This window comes from Rhinolophus ferrumequinum, chromosome 23 (assembly GCF_004115265.2).
Source record: "Rhinolophus ferrumequinum isolate MPI-CBG mRhiFer1 chromosome 23, mRhiFer1_v1.p, whole genome shotgun sequence".
NCBI classification, from domain to species: Eukaryota; Metazoa; Chordata; class Mammalia; order Chiroptera; family Rhinolophidae; genus Rhinolophus; species Rhinolophus ferrumequinum.
The window spans coordinates 11,020,800-11,039,041 of NC_046306.1; the positions used below are offsets into that span (position 1 = coordinate 11,020,800).

The 18,242-nt window shown below is 36.7% G+C and overlaps 1 protein-coding gene across 4 annotated transcripts in view; it reads right to left on the bottom strand.

Moving 5' to 3' along the window:
- Positions 1-18,242, bottom strand: part of NCOA3 (nuclear receptor coactivator 3) — a 93,794-nt gene that overhangs the window by 30,789 nt on the left and 44,763 nt on the right. For 2 of the 4 annotated variants that reach the window (XM_033095463.1, XM_033095460.1), the window contains exon 2: positions 12,353-12,431. The exons of 1 other annotated variant lie outside the window; for it this stretch is intronic. The gene's annotated coding sequence lies outside the window, so the exon portion shown is untranslated. Of the gene's footprint in view, positions 1-12,352; positions 12,432-16,658; positions 16,684-18,242 lie in introns of those variants that run through there. One more of the 4 variants, XM_033095461.1, reaches the window with a different exon arrangement.

Consider the following 18,242-nt stretch of genomic DNA (forward strand, 5'->3'; position numbering starts at 1 on the left):
TATACAAACTTGTATAAGACTATTTTACTACAAATTCCTTTGTCTTTCTTTTTCACTACTACCACCATTCCCCCTTATCCCTTTTTCTAACTCCCATTCTTTCTCCTTCTTATCCCATTAAGCTGTATGTACTTCTGACCAATTCAACAATCTTCCTAAAATTACAGAGAAGCTTCATGGGGATGGACAGGGACCTAAGGACTTTGTAGAACATTTCTGCTTCTTTCTGAGATGTAATTTTCACTTGGGTATTTCCATTCCAAAAAATACAGTGACTTCAAGGTGCCTTTCAAAATAAAACTCAAGTGTGTGAATCCTTCCGCTGGTTTACTATGATACAATGAAAAGATAATGGGGATTCGTTGGAATCAAACTTGAGGGCTGAATCTCATTTCACTAAAAGGTAAGCCTTTTGTCACCTGTAAAAAGCTTATCACCTGTAAAAAACTGGGTATAATCACACCTCACATATTCATGTTTATTGTGAGGATGAAAAGCAATTCAAAGCAAGCAAATGGCATAGGAAATAATGGCGATCCCTCCAAGGTACCCAATACCAAAAACAAAGATGTATGCTGAGCAACACTAAATTTGCTCTCATTTGAAAAACAAATAACTACAAATACCCCATATGGCAACAAATTAAAAAGATTCAGACAAATTAGGCAGAACTGTTCAGGCTAACCTCCACTAACAGTTAGCTGACTAGAATTCAAAACAATTTCCTACTGAAATAATGTGGTGAGTTGCAGCTAGGAGTTAACATAATGCCATGAAAATAGAATAAAACTATTGTACTATTGTCATTGATATCTGTGTTAAGCTAAACAAGTATAATTAAAAAATAAGTGGGCACCTTTTAGATTTTTAAGAGGACATCCAAGCATCTTCAACGGTGCTAGGTAAAAAGCACACAATGCTGGTTCTTTATGATTTCTTTTTACTTCTAAATTTGTGGTTTAATTTTTCTTTGATAGATATAACTATCTCTTCATCAAAAGTACTGTTTATACCTAAGGTTGACCCTTGGCACATAATGAAAATACAATCAACAGTGAGAGGAAAAAAGGAAAAACAAAGTTTTTAGCTCCCTTGAGGTAAGTAAAGCACTAGATTAAGATAAGCAGTGAGGGGACTGGCCCGGTGGCTCAGGTGGCTGGAGCTCCGTGCTCCTAATGCCGAAGGCACGGCACCTTGAGCTGAGCTCCGGGATGGCTCAGGTGGTTGGAGCGCGTCCTCTCAACCACAAGGTTGCCGGTTCGACTCCCACAGGGGACGGTGGGCTGCGCCCCCTGCACTAGCAACGGCAACTGGACCTGGAGCTGAGCTGCGTCCTCCACAACTAAGACTGAAAGGACAACCTGACTTGGAAAAAAAATCCTGGAAGCACACACTGTTCCCCAATAAAGTCCTGCAATAAAGTCCTGTTCCCCCTCCCCAATAAAATCTTTGGGGGAAAAAAAAAGATAAGCGGTGGGGAGTTCGGGGTGGGGGGTAATGGGCAGCACAGAAGTAAAATCTGATATAAATGTAATTAATAAGCAAGAAAGATGTCAAGGAGAGACGGTCACAACATGTGCCCCATTTTCTCCTAATCCATTCTTTCTATCTGCCTCAGAGGAGAAAGATATTAAAAGAAATGTTAAAACTTCAAAGCGACAACAGTAGCCACCTGGTAACCAAGTGGCAGAGAGCAGGAGAGCTGCTATAGGAAGTGGCACTAAGCAAGCAATGAAATGCTACAGGGAATGGGGACTGTGAGTCAACTGCAAAACAGATAGGCTTCCACGCCAGTGCTTGCAGAGTGAGAAACAAAGTAACAAGGCACTGCCCCCCCCCCCACAGCACCACCATTAGCCCTGTCCACCAATATCAAAAACCTAAAGAAACTACAGTGGGTTTACTTGTGACGCGAACATGACAAAAATTAACAATGTGGAAATGTAAGCTGATAAAGCACTTTGAATTAACTTTTCAAAGAAAAGGTAGTGAGGGTGGAAGAGAAAGAGTAAGATATATCAAAGGGAAAACACATCTTAGCTAGATTTCCTTCTCTAAAAGCAAAGAAGTTGGAGCAGATGGTCCCTAACTCTAGCAACCCGACATGGCAAGTCTGACTCATAAGACTTCCTGAGTGGGTCATCACATTTACTGCAGGTTAGTCTACGGCTCAGTCCTTGCTGTTTCCACTGTGTTGGGTTTTTTTTTTTCCTTTCTTTTTCTGACTTCACAGCTTGTTACTCTTCAGAAATTAGAATACCACTCTTAGCCTACATAACTTTAAATTCAAAAGAATCTCTCTCTCTCTCTTTTTTTTAATCATGTCCCATATCCCTAGAAGTTACATGTCTGGTAACAGAATTTCTCTTTTCAAATAAATCCCCAAAAGTCATTATCAATTTCAGAACGACAATATATAATGAATGAGAAGATACACGTGTGTATCAAAGTCCAAAAAGAAAATAAGAAAGCACTCATGTCATTTACCTGTTAGAGGGCGGGGTAGTGCTGGTAGAAATGTTAAAAAGTATTAAAAGTCTATATTGAATAATAACCTCCACTGCCTATTCCCCTTCAAAATTACAGCTACTACACTATGTGGAGCCAAAATTCTGTGCCTCTAGGTCATGACTGTTGCAGGGGAAAAATTTTTAACAAGCACGAATAAAAAAAAACACACACACTGAAGAATAGGATAAAAAAAAGCATCATTCAAATAATTTAAAATAAAACACAGCTTGGTTTTTCTGTTGCCGTTAAAGGTCAGTTTCATGATTCATGAGTTTAAAGAGCTTCCTTCTGAACTTCGTAAAACCTGCCTGTGCGTGCCTAGGAAATGAAGCTGGGGGCCGCGCATTATTGCTAGAGACTATCGGAGGCAAAAATTTAATTACGAACTCTTGTAAAATCATTCATACGAGTAAACTGGTTAAAACCAAAACTGACTTCAGCAAGTGTCTTAAGAGTGGTCACTCATTACTAGGAATGTAATGTACAACACGACTACAGTTAACACTGCTGTATGAGAAATAGGAAAGTTGGTAAGAGTAAATTCTAAGAGTTCTCATCACAAGGAGAAATTTTTTTTCTTTTCTTTTTATTGTATCTATGTGGTATGATGGATGTTAACTAAACCTCCTGTGAAAATCATTTCACAATATATGTAAATCAAACCATAATGCTGTATGCCTTAAACTTACACAGTGATGCATGTCAATTATTTCTCAATAAAACTGGGAAAAAAGGTTTTTTAAAAAGAGTGATCCCTCTTCAACGTACTGAGTTGTCCACATAGACAAAGAAGATCGAATTTCCATGCCACGTGCTTGGGATGAACTGGTGATGAAAACAGACAAGGTTTTTTGCCTTCAAAGGGCTGATGACCCAGTGTCAGGATCAATAAACTAGTAAATATAGAATCACAAAATGTATTTTGTGCTATAAAAAGGTCTCCGCTGAAAATTCATTCCTGATCTGTAATTCAAAAGCAGGAATAACTGAGAACCAGACATAGTACACAATGTTATACAATTGCTCCAAATCCTAACTTTCTGCAGTCAATTTGATTCTTACCACTAAGAGAGAGATCCAGGTTAAGGTCAACTACAAGAACTTGAAAGTAGGTCAAACTTTCTGGTTAGCTCAGGCCCCCTTCTTGTTTAAGCAGGACTGAACAGAGACAGCTGTGGCAAGAACTGAATGTGCCACAGGGCAACAAATACATACAGCAAGGAGGAAGGTTTAAGTCAAATGGCTGGTACGAGGCTTTCACCAAACTCACCAAGTTCAGTGCTGCTCAACCTTTTTGACATCAGGATTCCTTTACCTCTCAGAAAATTAGGAATCTATCTAATGTATCTATCAATATTTACCATATTATAAATGAAAATTTAGAAATATTAAAATAGTACTTCATTTTGTAATAAGCCCGTTATGTGCTAACATAAACAATCTTATGAAAAATAATTTTTCTGAAACAAAACAACTCATTGAGAGAGGTGTCATTGTTTTACATTTTTATAAACCCTATGTCTGACTTAATAAGACAGCTGGATTCTTATCTATTTCTCCACTGAATTTGTTGGAATACGTTATTTTCATTAAAACATATGAAAAAAAATCCAGCCTCGAGGAGACATGTACTTATAAAAGGAAGGACTATTTCAATAGCCTATTATAAATAATTATAGATAATTTTCCTTGATGTTATGCTAAAACTCGACAAGTGGTACTTTCTTAAAGGTTAGTTGCAAAGTCAACTCTGAAACCGTATCAATGAACTTTCATGCCGTTACACTGAAATATACTGGCCTACCTTGCACTCTGAACAATCTTTTACCCATGCATGCTTCTGTAACATCCAACACTGTCGTCTGGATAATACTGGTTCGCTGATGAAGCAGATTTTCAAATACTGATACATTTCATTATACACTATCAGAAACTCCACATTAATATCACCATCCATCTCATCCCAAAAGTCTTTTGAGTACAGAGAAGCTGTCACACTCCTGATGGAAGAGTCAAATTTACCAAGGTCATAATTTTCACTTGAAAACTCAAATTTGATCACTGTCAACAAATACCATCATAAGTTTTCCTTGAAGTGATAGGTTCACCTTGCTCACTTTTAAGGAACTGTCAGCCAAAATTCAAGTTTCAATAACGATACTTTTTCAGTTATTCTTTCAAGTAAAAAGGGTATTCCATGAAAAAAGTGGCCAGTCCAGTACACAAGCCAATTGCACAAGTGCTTTTCCCCAAGACAGGCATTGTTATTTGATAGGCAGAAGTGCTTTCTGCATGTTTTCCATTCTCACTAGATGGAATATTAAATCACTAGATGGAATATTAAAAACACAGTACTCAAAAGGCAAGATTTAATGAAATAAGCAAATTTTGCTGCTTTATCAAGGACAATCCCTAGGGGGAAGTGGGTGGGTTTTTCTTCTTTAACTCTGACCGTATGGCAGTGAAGAACATAATGACGACTGGTACAGTCTGGTGGGGCCCCTGCCTTGATTCACACTAAGATGCCAGCAGTTTCATGGACCACTGGCTTTTACACCATCAATGCAAACATCCACAGATGAAAATGGCAAATAACACATTACTATAAAAAGTTTTAATTATGTGGACCCCATAAAAGGTTCTCAGGGAATCCCAAGGGTCCCTGAATCTCACTTTGAGAACCACTAGACTAGCCTCAGGTTGGGATTGAGGGTTTGAAACTGGTATGGCTTCTCCAAGATCCTCTACATTCTTTTTTTTTTGGTTGTCAAATGATCTTTAATTGCAATATTTCCATTTGTAGTTCTTAACTAGCCAGGCATCCCACGGCACCACTGCTGATGTGGTCATAAGGGTGGCGGCCCTCAACACTGCAGCCCACACTGTGCAGACCCCAACATCTCGCCAATGGTTCCAGAGAGTTCTCCAGGTAAAAGATCGGTGCGGCATCAGTCGGGCAATGTTGACAATCTCATCAAAAGTGATTATTTCCACTGTGCTTACTGGTTTTTTGCTTCTTCCTGCCCCTTGGCAGTTCTTTGAGGGCTTTGAGGATCCGGGCAGAGGCAGACGGTACCACCTCAGTCTGGGCCTGCCTGTTCTGAATGGTTAGTTTCACTGTCATCCTCAGATCCTTCTAATCACCAGTTGCTTTGGCAATGTCATCACCAAACTATTTTGGAGACAGACCCAGCAGGCCGATCTTAGGGGTCAGGCAGACGCGGCACCGACGTCCCCACCAGTGCACCTCAGGTATACGACTTTGACCTTCCTGGGGTTGAACTTCTGCGACATGGTGGAGGCGGCTGGTGTGGGATGAAGCCGATCCGGGACGACTAAAGGAAGGTGCTCGTTGGCCTCCTCTACATTCATTTCATAAACATTTAGCACCCACTATACACAGGCCTATACAGATGCCCAAGTACGATGGGGTTACATCCCAATAACCCCATCATCAGTTGAAAATATCTTTAGTCGAAAATGCATTTAATATACCTAATCTGCCAAACATCACAGCTTGGCCTAGCCTAACTGAACGCTCAAAACACTTACATTAATTAGCCTACCGTTGGGCACAATCATCGAACAAAATGAATACACTGCAGAGTATCGGTTGTTTACCCCTGAGATTGAGTAGCTGACGGGGAGCTATAGCTCAGCATCAGGAGTACCATGTATACTAGCCCAAGAAAAGATCAAAATTCAAAGGACATTTCTACTGAGAGCACATAGCTTTTGCAACATTGTAAAGTCGAAAAATCTTAAGTTGAACCACAGTAAAGTTGGGGACCATCTGTATAAATAAACCATGTAGTGAGATCAAAAGAACAGAGGACTTCCTGATAGAATGACGTAGTGGTTTATTGCTTTCAACCAAACATACTCTCCCCCCCTTACTTCAAATACTGTAATAAGAAAATATATTTTGCATTAATCTATAAAGACACAGACATGCTCAAACATAACGAAGTCTTTGGACCAAAACATAGAGCAAACACACAGCAATTAAGTCATGACTCCACAAACCCACTGAGCTGTAGGACCAGAAACTAGCAAAGGCAGGAAATCAAATCATACACGAGATAACAGCACCAAGGCTCATGTGTAGAAAACGAACAAAACATTCCTGAGAGGAAGGTGGTAAAAAGCTATTATTAATAGCTAGTTACTGATTATATCAAACTGTCACATGCAATTGAAGAAGGGGTAATACATACAAAACCTGGGTCACGCATATCTCTGATACTGTGATTAATACTTCAAAATAGAATCTTGAACCTAGACTGAAGGTATGGTACAAATGGGTGAAGTCAACAAAAACAGAGCTAGGGGTGCCAGGAGCAGGGAAAGGGGATATACAGAAGGCGCCAAAGAAAGGAAAAATAAATTTCCCACTCAAGATGCAAATCATAAACTAAAATTCCCATGTGTATTTGAAAACTGAACTACCCTGTTTCCCCGAATATAAGACCTCGCCGGACAATCAGCTCTAATGCGTCTTTTGGAGCAAAAATTATATATATTAGTTATATTATATTATACATTAATTATATTATATTAATTATATATTATATTATATTTACTATAGTAAAATAAGACCGGGTCTTATATTAATTTTTGCTCCAAAAGACGCATTAGAGCTCAATGTCCAAGCGAGGTCTTATTTTCGGGGAAACACGGTATCATCAAGAAAATGAAATCTGCCTCTGTAATTATAAAGTAACTACATCTGCCATGCAGATAAATTCAGAAAACAATGTAGTATTTGTGTGTTTTCTAACTCCTAGATTACCTGAATAACTTAAGCAAATTGTCTAAACCTAGGAGGAGATTAAACAGATGTCTTTTGGGAAATACTAAATTCTCAAAAATGCTACGGTCTACAAATAAAGTTTTGGTAGTGGTCTTACAGTGTTCTTATGTAAACACTTCCAATATTTTCTTTAAACTTCTCTGATACTGTATGTTTCTCTGTCAAAAGAATTTATAGAAACAGTACCTTTTATTAGAAACGGTATGGGTCACAACTAAGGACGATTTCTTCTTTGAAAATTCATGTTAAAATTCGTAATTAATTGCTCCACAATTTTTTAAGATAATAAAGACATTGGCAATTTAACCAGCCTAAATTTAAAATTCCTTTTACTATTCATCATTCTTAACAAAATGGCTTCCTTTTCAACTGTCAAAAGGAAAATGGAAAGAAATGGAACTCAGGCTTCTTATGTATTTCGAATGGAATTAGGAGAAAGATATTTAATGAGACAGCCACGATTTATATGGTACCTTCACACCACCAAACAGGCTTTATCTAAAGCCCAAGTGAAAACTCATACACACAAAAAATTAACTTACGTCCCAGAGCCTTATACGACTGAATTGCACCTAAAAATGAGAAGATAGTAGGATTACAGTGTGCATGGCCAGTTTATCTTCTGAAGTCAAAGCATGTCTCCTGTTACCTTGCAGCAAGTCAGTGTGATGTGCATATCAATATATCAAAGGGCTGCAGTATCTGAAACCCATACCAACCATAAAAAGGTGTTATTTTAATTAACAAGTTTGCCAACACATTATGTACTTTGCAGTCTTATTCCAGAAATCTTAAATTATCACAATCTAATTTTTAAGAAAATTTTAAAAGGCTAAGAACAAAGACTAAAAATCATACAATTCCCATTCTCTTTATGTCACTCTCTAGTAAAATAGCTCTATAAAAATCTTTTCCAACAGAAAAGCAATATACTAGCAGTTGATTCAGGAAAAATAATTTCTATAACTCAGTTTTCTACATTAGGGCCAAATTTTATATAGCAGGGCAATAAAAGAAATGCTAAATCACACGCTGTGTAGTAAGAGTGCTACCTGGAATACATGCTTTTTGTGTAATAATTTTTAATTGTAATAATTTAGGTACATTTCTACTTGTAATAATTTAAAAACGGTAAAAGAAAAAATTCTAAGAAGTGAATTAAATATCCTAAACTGTTGATCTTTGGGTACTCACAAAGTATAGTCACGTAGTATGCTTGTGTCATCACACAGTATGAGCTTAATATATGAAGCTCATTAAAGATTGATAGTTTTATTGATACATGATGGAAAATATATTTAGATCTTAGGAACATATGTTGACCACGTGTGCACATGCAAAGCTTTCAAAGTTACTTTAAAATGTGAAAATGAGTAAGGCTCCTGTTATTCTTGATAAATGTCAGCTGTCATGCACTCATGCTCAATACGTACTATTTTTCACAAAGCAGAGTCCTAGAAAAGGCAATTTTGAATCCACCAGCTGCATGTAATGGTTATACATGGCAAATTCTATTCAAGGTCAGAAGTTTAGAGGTTTTCAATATCAACTTCAATTATATGTTAAATATTACACAGATTCAAAAACATATTCTTATTAAAACAGTTGTTGGAAACAAAGACAGAATCATAAGAAAGTAATTACTCTAAAAGTTTGGCACAGGAGAGAGAGGGCCATTTATAACTGATATAAACTGCTGTTTGTACAGCAGTTTATTTTTTACATCATTGAGCTGATATTTAGGCCAATTATATTTCTGAATTAAGTTACAAAATTAAGTACTACAAGAGCTACATTATTACCAATCTGATCATTTTTCATGTCTATATTTTCCAAGTCCAATAAAACAGTCCTTTTTATGAACCCTGACTATGAACTATGACTAAAACCTTATCTCCATCCATTTTCACCAAGAGCAGAAAAACAGTGATTGGATTAGTACAGCAATTTAGACAGCTTGTTGTTCGTGTCAAAGATGGATCTTACAACTTCAAGTTTTCTCTACATGAAAGCTCCATCATTAAAGCAAACCAGCTTAACCTTCAGTCTTTGGCTTTAATAATAAAACAAAACTATCAACAGGAATTTTCTGTTAAAAACATCTCTGTATGATAGGTGAACTCTGCTCAAAAAGAAAATGATCTTTTAAAGTAAACGGCTCCTTGAGCAACATTAAATTCAAAATATTTAAGCTTTTAAAATTATAAATGCATTAATAGTCTCCTACATATCACCACAGAACCAGTTTCCTCCTAGTTTAAATACAGTATCACTAGTCATCAGTCTTCCTTCCACAGAAGGACACTTTTCAAAGTTTAAAACCTAAAAAGAAAATAGAGGGTAAGGGACTAAATGTAGTCTGTTTACCTCAAGTAAAATAATTTTTGCTTCTCCACTTGTAACCACAGCACTTCATTAGCCCTAAATAGCAGATTCACCAAAATTATGGCTTTCTTCGTAATTTTTTTTAATTACTATTAAAGCTTGAGAGCAAAAATTGATTTCTGAACATTCTGCTACAAGATATTCATAAGTATCTCATAAACATATAATAGACAATAGAAAAGTACAGATAGTCTGGGTGTGACTTTGAATTAATTTTTTTAAGAATAAATTATTTTCTATATACACTTTCTTGACACATGAAAAAGATACGGTGCTGGAATGAACATTAACCCTACAATTACAGATTGACTCCTATAACAAAGGCTGAATGAGGCTTTTAGAAAAATTGAGATGAGTTCAATTAACATGTTATTTTTAAAACCCAGGAATGTTTGAGATAGATAGCAAACCTTCTGAGGTCAGTGCCACGAGAAAAATAACAATATTTTTCCATAAAATTCCTTTATGGCATCATCGAGTTCTTACTCTTCCTCAATACATCAGCTATATTCTTTAACAGCTTTACTGAGATATAATTCACTTACTTACCATACATCTAAAGTATGCAATTCAATGGCTTTCAGTATATTCAGAGTTGTACTATTGTCACCAAAATCAATTTTAGAACGTTTTCATTATCCCAAAAAGAAACCCAATATCCCTTAGCTGTCTCTCCCCTAATCTTCCTAATCCCCCACAACTTCACACATTCTCCCCCACGCCCCCCACCCCAGACAACAACTAATCTACTTTCTGTCTTTCTGGATTTACCTATTCTAGACAGTTCCTATAAATAGAATCAGACAATATTTAGTACTTTGTGACTGGCTTCTTTCACTTAACATTATCTTTTCTAGTTCATCCATGTAGTACCACGTATATCAGTACTTCATTTCTTTTTATTTCTGAATATTATGTACTTCATTGTATGGACATACCATATTTTATTTATCCATTCATCAGTTGACAGACATTTAGGTTGTTTCCATTTTTGGGCTATTATAAAAAATGTTACTACGAACATTTAGGTACAAGTTTTTATGTGGCCATATTCTTAAATGAGAAATCATGAGCACTAAGAAATCAAAACAGATTGTGATGACATGTGCAAAGAAGCCTCCAAAGTTTGCTAGTTAACAGGAAAGCAGCCAGGTTCTTTACAAATAGTTTTTTAAAGCCTAGAAACCAAAAGTACAATTTTAACTATGATTAATAAGCTAAGAGCTCTAATGGAAAAGGTGGACAACGTGCAAGAACAGATGAGTAATGTACACAGGGAGATGAAAACTCTTAAGAAAGAAGCAAATGGGAATGTCAGAAATCAAAAACACTAACAGAAATGAAGAACGACTTTGATGGGCTCATCCACTGACTAGACACAACTGAAGGCACGGGCGGGGGAACAGTGTGCTTGAAGATACATCAATACAAACTTCCAAAACTGAAATGCAAAGAGAAAAAAGAAGAACAAAACCTCCAACAACAGTGGGACAAGACTATAATGTCTTATACCTGGGAAAGGTATAACACATGCGTAAGAAGAATACCATTTATATGACATTCAAGAAAAGGCAAAACTGTAGTGACTTAAAGCAGACTGATTTCCTGCTTTAAGGAATTTCCTGATTTCCTCCTGTATTTTCTTGTAGTTTTACCTTTACTTTTAGGTCTGCGATCCATTTTGATTTCATTTTTATGTACGGTATAAAGAAAAGATTGAAGATCAATTTTTAAAATATGGGTATTTCATTCCAGGGCTATTTGGAAAAGGTTCTCCTTTTTCCACTGCACTGCTTTGGTAATCAGCTTCAGAATCTCTTTCTGGTCTCTATTCTGTTCTATTGATTTGTTTATCAGTACTTATGCCCACATAACTTTCAAGTGGGTAGAAACAGATAAACAGCAATAAAGGGACATTTGGACAAATATAAGCATGAAATTATGGGGTCTTGACCTAGGAAGCTAAGATTAATAGCAGAAAGTGGAACAAATACAGGAGACGTGAAATTAGAAAACCAGATAAGGCCTGTCTACTAAATGTATCAAAGGGGGTGGGATTCAAAGAATCAGATTTCAAGTCTAGCTAACCAAGAGAATGATGGTATTACTAACAAAAAGAAATTTAACTGGCTAAGCAAAGCATAATTGCTATCTTGGCTATCAGACAACTTTTTCTATTTTCATTTTTCCTACTCTGATGCAATAACAAAAGTAAGAAGAGGAGTTAGGTGAAATGTTATATGCCAACACAAGCAATCTGGGGAAACTAGTTTCACAAGGTGAAATGTAATAATAGGTGGGGCTATTCAGATTTTGACTAAATGCCATTAAAATATTCACACATAAGGAGAAAGTGGGCAGGAGGGTAGTGTCTCATATTAAACTAACAGGTCACCTTCCCCCCAAAAGTTATGTTAGTGTGTGAGTGTGTGTGTGTGTACACATACATATATGAACATACACATATATATATTCACTCATTCCAATACCATTCCTTCATTCAACTAATATTATCATTAAAGAGAAAAGTATGAAGTATAAAACAAGTTTACGAGTGAATCATAAATTAAAGAAGAGGGCAGTATCTTCGGAGAGTGAAGTCAGAAAATTACAAAAGATCGAGTCAAAGTAAAACTGAATTACCTGGCTAACCAGTCAAATGATGTTCAAGTAGTTTATTTTTATTGGTCTCTGACTCCACTGTTCAGCAAGTATTTTGATCCTGAAGACAAAAAAAAAAGGGTGGTGTTGAATTTATTGCCCTTTCTTAGTATTAGTATTATTATTAGTCACACACAAATTAACTGTTCCCACCTTTCCCATATGAAACAACTGGGAAAAAAACTATCAAGTAAGAGGCCTCTTCCTAGGAATTTGAGCTAATGCCTTATTTCGCCACATATGACTACTTCTGCTTCAAAAGTCAGGCACGGCATATACAGCATGTTCTGTCAGTTTGTAAAAATACAAAGTGGGGTGGAGGACACCAGCTCCAAGTCCTGAAAAGTAATCAACCCAGACGGGTAATCTCAACTTGGGGTGTCCCACCTGTCCAAAAGGAGTGCTCAACAAATAACAAAAGCAATATTAATTAATACCCTGGAAGAAGCTAATGCTTAAATACCCAGCAGATGGATGGATGGACGGATGGATGAGGTAAGCAAGCAAGGTGGGGGGAAAAAACTGATGTTTTCGCCCCCTCTAGGAAAGACTGCATTTGGGTCACCAACAAGCAGTATTTTTTAAATGGAAGATAGGGAAATAAGGAAGAGGGTCTTCAAAATAATCTGCAATACATGAACATGTAAATAGCAGACTTTTGCACTTGAGGAAATGTGGAGGTGGCTCTGGTGTAACAAAAAAGTGAGCCAGTAAAAACATTCACCCTTAACTTACGAATTTCCAAATGTAACAATAAAGCAACAATCTCACTACCATTAATTCTAGTGGTATCTACATCAACCATAGCTATGCCCTAAAGTTAACAGCGTTCATGCTGGAATTGGCAAGTCTATTGGGAAGGGGTGGAGGAAAAAAACAATATATTTACAAGTTCCAAATAAAAGCATATCACAGTCATGGCAAATTAGTATGTAGGATAGGGGACAACCAACCACAATCTACCTGCATGATGTGAAGTGTTTGCTGCACTTCTAAAACCCAAATTAAAGGTAAGAAGACTGGGGGTTTGGGGGTGGGAAGCACATTATATGTGGTACACAAGGGAAAAGAAGAAAATCCAAGTAGTATATCACAGCTGATATAATAGTGGCTACCAGAGGAAGAGGAGGGTGAGAGGGAGGTAGAAAAAGGTAAAGGGGGTCAGATATATGGTGACAAAGGGAGATTTGACTTTGGGTGGTGAACACACACAATGCAATATACAGACGTACTATAGAACTGTACACTTGAAACCTATGTAATTTTATTAACCAATGTCACCCCAATAATTTTAAAGAGCAGATATATCTACTAAAATACCTATTTATAACCCACCTTATAATTGAGATATATGCCAAAAATAAGCCGGTTCTTGGAATACATCTTCCAATCCACACTAGTATAAGTGGTTGTTCAGCATAATGGTCCAAGAGCAGAAGCTTTGGAGTCCCGCAGATCCAGACCTCCCAGCTCTTTCAGTGACTAGCTAGGTACCCGAGTCAACCTAAGACTTCTTCTCACCTTAAAATGGGGATCACACCTCAGAAGGCTCTTGTGAAGATTAAATGAAAATGCTTAAATTCCTTATTAGTACCACTACATAAATGCTCAATAAATAAAAACTATTATTAGCCAAACAAAAGACTATTTGACACATAATATAACTTAAAAATTTCCAAGTAAACTGAAACGAAAACTAGGAGAAAACATAATCATTAATTTGTTTTTAAATGAATTCAACATTTTATGACTTGAATTTTTATGATATCCAATTCAATACCAGGAAATGAAGGAGGAAAGGTAGGCCAAACTTCAGTAAAGAAAATCCAAGGTTTTCTGGCCCTGGTTTTTTTAAATCAAGTTTCACTTCAGAAGCTTAGTACCTACAGAAGAAGGGTGGGTAGGAAAAGGAATTTGAGTCAGAATATACTTAGTACCATAATGACTGACCCAGGAAACGAGTACTGCTGCCTAGTGTGGGATGTTGACAGGCAGATCCTACATTAATACTCAAATATTATTGGAATGCTGTTGAAAGCTAAAGGGGTGCTGACCCACCCAATCTGTACCCCATCACCCCCAGGGAGCCAAAGAAACACCATCTACGAAATTCTCCCTTCCCAGAAGTGTGTGGTTGGACTAGAGAGGTCCCCAAATAGTCACAGACCAATGAATGATTGGCTTACCTACTAGGAACCTGTAAGAGGTAGACGGTCTAAAATCTATTACATACCAAGATTTTGTCAAGTATGGAACTCTTAGAAAAAACTGCAAGTTAGCTTGTCTAGATTCTGCAAAGGCAACAGTCCTAGATTTCTGTGAACTACATTTTTTAATGTTATCAAAAATAAGCTTACTCTTACCCCTTTTCATAATTCACACATACAAAAATCAAATCACACCAACATAAAAAGTGAATGACACATCCCAAAAATACTCGATATCTGAGAAAGGAGGGGCATTAATTTTCTACCAGAATTAACAAAAGGTGACTGTTGAGATCCACATTATCAAAACCTGCATCACTAGAAAGCTAATGGGGGGAACAAATCAAACTGAGCTTTGTTAATAGCTAGTCTGAAAAGACCTGAAAAGGCGTGCCTGGAGGCCAAAACAAAGACACAAACTGGGGGAGGGGAGTTGACAGATAAAGAAAAACCCAAACTATATATTGCTGATGCTTGGAAACACAAATGGACAAAAAGAGGCCACTGAATATTATGAACATGTCTTTCTTTTGTTCTTGAACATGGAAGGATGCAAGGACTCTACTATTAATCATATCAAACTCATTGTTCTTTCCATGCTGCTGTGGGCACTGCGCCCAGGGACGGCCTCGGTTCCCTGAAATTGCAGAGATGGGGAATCACTGTCTTTGGGAAAAGCCAGCTGTTGCCCACTCATCTTCAAAGAACTACTAGTAAGTTTGTGCACCAATTAAATTTGTTACTTAAAGGTTACCCAACATTGGTGTAAATTAAATTTTACATTCTTTTGCAGTTCATTTACTTATCAAGCGATAAATATATCCTTTGTCAAAACTGTAATAATGGAATTTACTACATTAGTCAATTGCAACTAATCTGTAGCTATACTGAAGGAAAAAAACAGCTCTAAGTTAAAAATCAGCTGAAAATTTAAAATTGTATAGAAAGGTACCACTTTTTTAAAAAAGCTGTATAAACTTAACTCAGTGAAAAGAATTCTTTTACTATTACTTTCTCCACTATTACGTGTTCAATAAGTAAAAACGTATTTGGTACCCCAGAAACATTGGTGACACTGATGACAAACTTTTTTAAATACCATAATCTTTTTGATGGGGGGGGAGCAGGAATTATCTCAAATTACAGCATATCCACGTCTAGTAAAGTAAGCACAGGGTTATCACCACTTATCCTACGCTATGTACTATAAAGGGCCAAGTTGATTTATAATAATTTGTTCTACATAGTCATTTAATCAATTATAAAAAATGTTTAGTCCTATGTGGAGTCAACCAGAAAATTTAAATGGTGCAGTGAAAATGGAAGCCTTGGATTCAGAGAACCTAAGTTTTGGAAGTCCAGCTTCTTGAAGTGACCTTGTGTGAGACATTTTATTCAATTAAATGTTTGCTGTGTATCTAGCAGGTGCCAGGAATGCACCGGCACTCAGAAGTATAAGCAAAATATGGTTCCTGCCATTAATTAGGAAAGAAGCAGGTATAAATAGCCACAACAGTGCCCCAAATGAAAACTATGTCCATTTAGTAAGCATTTGCTGAGCATCAACGTGCTACACTGCCAGACACCAGGGATACAAGAAAGAACCAGAAGTTGAAGACATACAGTCTAATAATAGTATTAAAGGAGAGCAGGCAGAAGAATTGCCCTTGCCTTTTTCATACGATTGCTGTTGTAACTTTAAAGCACTATTTAAATGTGAATGCAAGACAATTCCAAAACTATTCACCTCAGCAAAAAGAGATTAATGAAATTCAAATGTACAGATAACTATGAAAAATAATTGCAGAAATTATCATAACCAAAATGCCATTTGAGTTTCTTTATAATAAAAAACAAAGGCAAGAGAGAAAAAACTTCTGTAAAATGTTAGCCAATTGTGTAAAAATTACATGAAACATAGAAAACATTAATGGGGGGGGTGTGTATAAAGGCTGCTGAAAATGAAAGCGGTTTTTAACTCAACATATCCAGGAAATTATGCCATACATTTTGCTTACACTACGATATTATCCACTGATGAACAATGACAGCAAACATAACCATTCTCATGTTTAAATTACCTTGAGATTAAGGAGAAAACTAAAAACTCCGGTTGGCAGACCAGTTTATTAACAGGCCCCACATCTTTGGCTGAGGTGTAGTTAGTAATGACATGGTTACTAACGCAGGCAGCAAGCAAGTCGCTTGCTGGTGCTTGTTCAGTTCCCCTCTCCCCCCTCTCTTGGAAAAACTGCATGCAGTCCTGCACGATCACAAAATAAATACAGGAAAGGGGGTGGGAGGGTTGGGTGGGGAGGTGAACCAAGCTCTGGGCTCCACCAGTGGACAGCGTTCCACAAGAATTGCTACAGGGTCAAAAGTTTACAGTGGTTTCAATTTCACCTTTTAGCAGCCAATCAGGAAACAGAGACTGCAAGCTGACCCCTCAGGCTGCAAATGAACATTAACTCATTGGCTACCAGGATTGCATATATGCCTTTTCTTACATGGCTTTCCTTTTTCTTTTTTCTTTCTTATTTTTTTTTTGGGGGGGGAGGAGAGGACATGGAGGTGGAGAGGCAGAAGGAAAAGAACATTTTAAGTTCAGGGTGATAATCGTATTTAAGACTATGTATTTTAAACAGATATTTGAGGGGAGAAATAATGAAGTAATGATCATCTTTCTCCTTGAAATCAGTTTCTTTATCCTGTAGTATCTAACAAACCAATTATTAATGCTAGTATCGAGACAAAGAGTGAACTTAAGCAGGTTAAAGAGACAGATTTATCTCCATGAGGTTGCTCTTCTAAGAACAATTTACAATATGATGAAAGATAATGGCTGGTTGTGTCCAGTAATGCTTTAAAAACAACAAAAACTGAAGACATTTAATTATTTATCTACACATCAATTTTTAATTTGCATAGATTCCCCACCTCCTCTCCAAATCATTAATAGAAACATACAACATGTCTGTCCTTTTCATACTGTACCATCTACCGAAATACAGCTACAGCTCCTAAGGTTTAAGCCTTCTTTTCCTATTATTTCTTCTCTCTAAACACCAGTACCCAGGAGTGATCCCTTCCACAATAAACTCAAGAGTGAACCCTTTGGTAATGGACACAACTGCTGTCTACATTCATGTTTTATGTAAATTTCTTCCAAATGCAGAAAACGTCAGTAAACGAATCCATTAACTACTCTTTTCAACATTCTTTATTTAATGTTGAGAGAGGTTAAAATACAGATCTGTACTACACACACCTTCGCTATCCTACATTTAAAAACTAGATTTCTTTGAAGCATTACATGACAAAAGTAAAATATTTACATTAACTGCTCTATCAAAATGATCAGTTATATCCTAAATAAGCATATGTGTGAAATTGTAGTTAACAATATTTCTCATTAATACAATAGGTGGTCAAATTTTAGCAGGCTTATTGATTTAAATGTAAGGTTATATTTAGAAGCCACCACTGTAGGCAGTACTACTACCTAAAAAAATTATTTCACGTAGGATATTCATTTTCTTATCCAAACCAGCAAAGACACCAGTTATTGCTGAACACCCAAAGGTTACCAATACACAAAAGTGCCTTACTTAATATACAAATGCTAAAGGGGCCCAAAATAAATTCATAGTGAAAAGTTACCATAG